Source organism: Pinus tabuliformis, chromosome 3_1 (genome assembly GCF_031772625.1).
Source record: "Pinus tabuliformis cultivar Carrire ecotype Pingquan chromosome 3_1, CPIR1, whole genome shotgun sequence".
Lineage (NCBI taxonomy): Eukaryota > Viridiplantae > Streptophyta > Pinopsida > Pinales > Pinaceae > Pinus > Pinus tabuliformis.
This window is the reverse complement of record NC_142301.1, coordinates 790,389,904-790,394,883: the sequence shown is the minus strand read 5'-3', so window position 1 is coordinate 790,394,883 and position 4,980 is coordinate 790,389,904. Positions and strand designations below refer to the sequence as shown.

Below are 4,980 nucleotides of genomic sequence, written 5' to 3'. Positions count from 1 at the left end.
AAAATATAAACATTTTTGGTACTTCCACTGTCAATCATGAAATATGAAACCTGTTGCAACAGGAGGCTAACAGTTGTAACTAGACAAAGTTTCAGTCCTTTTATAGAAAAATTTTTGTCTTGTTTTTTTGTGGGGTTGAGAAGAGATTTGGGTTTAGAACTGGCTTTTAAATATTAATCAAATTCTGCAGGTTGTTAATCAAATTCTGCAGGTGGCTTTTCTGGAACAATGCATCCATTACTTCTCTGAAATGGTGTTTAAGTAGACTCTTTGTCGTTGCTCTCAATTGACTTGTATAACATTTACCTTAGGCTTCCCTTTTAAACGATGATCCTCTCATGGCATCGATCACCTGTCATCACCTCGTCCGTGAAAGCTTTTGTCAGGAACTTCACGCTTTGTATTTGAAATGAAGCCTCCCTCGCTATTTCACTGCTCACCTATCCAATAGTTTCATCTTGCAATTTTCTTAAATTCACTTTAAAAATAATTTTTGGGTTCCAACCACTCTGAATGACCGCAATCCACTTCTCTTTAAAGTCTGAGATCAATGGATATCATTATTAAGCCATTGCACTTTTGTAGAAAGTCGTTAGATTGACTAATTTGAGTATATTTACAGTTAAGCAAATTTGGGGTTATTTTGGTTGGGCTAAAAATAACAAATTCTTTAATGGCCATATGTATGGGGCTGTATAAGTCTACCATTGCAGTTATTTAACTATGAGCATATATAGCTTCCCTGCATTTATATCTATGAACAAATTAGTTATCTGTTGTTAACCCTTAATTATCTAACAAAACTTACATGCCCTGAACCAATGAAAATCAGTGCACCAAATAGAATGAAAAATATACAATTGAAACATTCAATTTGTTTCAATTTACAAAGGCAAATTCTCCAACAGCTTTGAGTGGATTCTCAATTTACACAGTGTAGTTTTGATCTATAACACTTGATTTATTGGACATTCAATTTAGAAGACAAATTTCTCCAAACTGCTTTGAGTGGATTCTCATTTATACAACACTTTTCCATTAGTTTACATTTTGATAGTCCCCTGAATTTAATACTATTGTTGCTAAATGTGGATTCTATCATCATAACTGAATAATTCGATCCTGAATTCTTTTTGGAAATCTAATTTGATGCGACCATAAAATAAATAAACAAATAAGGAGTTCACACATTTTACAGTCGATTCCAAAACTGGTTACTCATGGTTCTGTGAAGCACACCTTCAATGTTGAGATCGAAGGCATCCTTTGGAAAAATCTCACCATCATCTTTTTCTGTAGAATTCATGTAAAGAAAACTGGGTATAATCTTAATGATCTTTTCCTGCATTTTCCTAATTTTCTCCTTAGAATAACTACTCAATACGTCCTCGATTTTGAGGGTGTTTCTGGAATTCACCAATCTCTCCTTTGCAATAATAACATAGTAGGTTTCTGGGTCTGAAGGAAGATGCCATGTGTATTTCTCATACGCAGAATCCCTTCTGAAAAATACGGGTATACACCTAGCTATCAACCCATGGAAAGTCGATCGCCGGGTCAGGGAATTCCCGGGCAGTTGCAGGTAGAAATTGGCCTTTAGCAATTCCTACATCAGGGCCTTCGGCCTGTGACTGCACTGCATCTTAGTGCAATTCGCCATCGGCCATTTCGAAGAATCCATGCATTGCTCAATAACGGCACGCTGGGTGACTTTTCTCAAAAACTTATTATGAGATAAGACTGTTTGGTCATTTGATTTCTGTATTTAGCCTTTTTCCTATACCTTTGGCCATTATCTCTTGTCTATTGTTCATATCCAGTGTTTCCGCTTCTGCAATGTTTATTTCATTTATTGGTCTGTAATAGTATTCTGAATTAGAAGATTGGTTTTCTTGTTCATCGAACATCAACAAATCATTTTGTAGCTTTCCTGGCATATTCCTCTTGTTAATGAGAAATTTTCTTATATACAGTTCTATATATACATGATTAAATGATAGTTTTTTTCCTACTCTACTTAATAATGAGTGCTCTCAAAAAATTATTATGAGATAAGACTATCTGGTCATTTGATTTCTGTATTTAGCCTTTTTAATATGCAACTTGATAATGAGTGCCCTCATTTCTCAAGTGTCACCTCAATGAATAAAATTATCAGTGCTTTTTGACATTTAATAAAACTTATTATGAGGTAGATTGCCTCCTCATTTGAGACTGTTTGTTCATTTGATTTTTGTATTTAGCCACTTTCCTAAGCCTTTGGCCATTATCTCTTGTCAATAGTTGGAATGGAATGTTATTATTGAATTCCCAAACATCGCAGCAATGACCCCGAACAAACGGAGGAAATGGCGCGGACACAAAATTTTATGTGATGACACGATGCCCAACATGTGGACCTCCACGGTGGATAGGTGTCATAGCGGATCCATGTGCTTTGACACGTGGTTTTGAGACGTGGCGGGGAGGGCGCACATAATAACTTATAGAAATAGTTTTATCATAATTAATATTTTACAGAAAGACATATTCCATTGAAAATTTCTTATCAACACACAGTTAGGTTGCCACAAGAAATCACTACTAGGTTGTAAGCGAAAATGTTTCTTGTGACAAGAAAAAGATACAATCTAGTGTTGTAAGCCAAAATGTTTCTGTGACAAGAAAAAGATACAATCTAGTGTTGTAAGCCAAAATGTTTCTGTGCCAAGAAAAAGATACAATCGATCCAAAATCCACATCATAATGTGGTTAGAACCAAAAACATATGACAGCCCTATTCTTTATGGCCCTGAGAATCTTGAGTGCCAAAACTCCCCGAGTTACCTTCTTGAGCCAGGTAGGTTGGCCTACCAGTCAAGGGCTGATTAGGAAATAGTTGATTTCTGCCATATGATTGATTCCAATTTGCAGCTTCCAACCATGGAGGTACTGAGTACCCATACCTCACATTTGCACTACTGACCCCTGCATTAAGTGGAGGTGTGTAATGAGCATACAGAGAATTGACACCAACTCTGGTAGGAACTAGGCAAGTGGGTAAACCCTCAGTTTGATAGTGTGGCACTTGAATGTTTATGAGATCTTGGAATAATGGTGTATTATCTGCAATGGAGTCCAATGAGTTTGAAATAACCCTGGTTTCATCAGCTATTCTTGTATCGTTGATCATCCCTTGTTCCTTTTCAAGCATTTGTTGTGCCTTTCGTTTTTCCTTTTCCTATCTTGCCATTTGCTTTTGTTGGTCCTTAACTTGCCTTGCTTTATCTCTTTCAATCCTTCCATCTTCTCGACATTGTGCTGCAACAATCCTTGCTGCCTTCTTCTCCTTGGCTAGATCCTTCTTTTTCTGTTTTAATTCTTGCATTTCAAATTTCTTTTTTTTCAGACTCAACTAATAGGTTTATATAGTCCTCTGAGGTGAGTAATTGTGAGCTTCGGCCCAGACGAAGACTACCCAGTGCACCTTTCTTTTTTTTCATTGATACTCTCTCTACTGGTAACTTTAGGAACCGTCCAAGTGTCTTCTCCACCCTTCGCACCTGCATGTCATTGCTTGGTACTTCCGTTTCAGTATCTGTTGGAACTGATTGAACTATATCATTATCTTCATTTGATGCCTCATTATGTCCTTCATCTTCTTCCATTGATCTATTGTCCACAAAAAAATGAACAATTTCATTGTTCAATTCTGTTGGTTGTGAGGGCATGTTCATGCTTTCTTCATTGGTTTCTGAGACACTATGTGCATTCATATCGATCATTGCTTCTGCTAGCCATGAAGGTGGGGTTACTTGGCTTGGCAATGTCAATTGGTCATTGTCAACTGCATGTTCAACAATATCATTAACAATATCAGCAACAGGAATTTCATGTTCTTGAGTTGGTGGAACAATCTCCATGTTACTGCGAATTTGTTCATTGTTATATTGTGTTTCACATACAGTTTCATCATCTTCAGCATATAAGTGTCCTTGAGACAGGGAAATCATATTACCAGCTACAACATCATCTTGGTCATCTACTTCTTGCACTTCAACACCTGTTTGGGCGTTCCCTTCTTCCTGACCATCCACATGAAACGCTTGGCTACAACTAGTATCATGCATAAGAGCATCATAGTTCAGTGGCCAGATTCTTGTCCTCCTAAAGCCAGCCTTGATATTTAATGGTGTCAAAGCCCTTTTAAAAGCTTTACTTGCAAGCTCTGCTAGCTCAAACCTTTTCACCTCAACCCCTCGATTCTTTGCCATCCATGCAACGCACTCTAACCTGAAATAGTTCTTGAAAGGGCCAAACACACTAACATCAAGGGGTTGAAGTCTGTGAGTGGTATGAGCGGGCAATGTCAACAGGTCGATGCCTAAATTGTTTGCTTCCTCAATTGTTTGTATAGCCATGTGGCTCCCATGGCCATCTAATATCAAAAGGTGTCTGTTATTAGGCGAGACGCCACTTGGTACCAATGCATCAAAGTGAAAAAAGCCAACTTAGAAATAATTCTTTAGTCATCCATGCATGGGGATGTGCAGCCATGCATGCACCTGGTTCACAGTTCTGTATATAGTTTTTCAGTTGATTTTTACCTTTGAATAGATAATATCTTAGGATTGAAGTACCAATTGCATTGACACAACATAAAATAGTTATCCACTCCCTGCTCTTGGGAAAAATCTTTGGCACATTTCGGCTCCCTCTCTTGGCAATTACCCACATGCCACAATTCCTCCCTGCCTGTAAACCTGTTTCATCACAGTTCCATATATGGTCTGCTCCATAAGAATGTTTATCGTAAGCACTAGAAAGTGTGTCATAGAACTTTTGCACAACTGCAGGGCGCAAATTTAATGCTTTGTCTCTGTCAAGGCCCTCAGCAGAATGCAATACAAGTTCTGGATGCCTTTTTTTAAACCCAAACCACCATGATTTACCAGGATACCCATATTTGAATGGGTTTGGCCTCCCTTGACAGATTTGAGC

The 4,980-nt window shown here is 37.8% G+C and overlaps 1 pseudogene; it reads right to left on the bottom strand.

Annotated features, from left to right (window-relative positions):
• Positions 1–1,192: 1,192 nt before the first annotated feature.
• LOC149189811 (xyloglucan galactosyltransferase XLT2 pseudogene) lies at positions 1,193–1,660 on the bottom strand (annotated as a pseudogene).
• Positions 1,661–4,980: the final 3,320 nt, after the last annotated feature.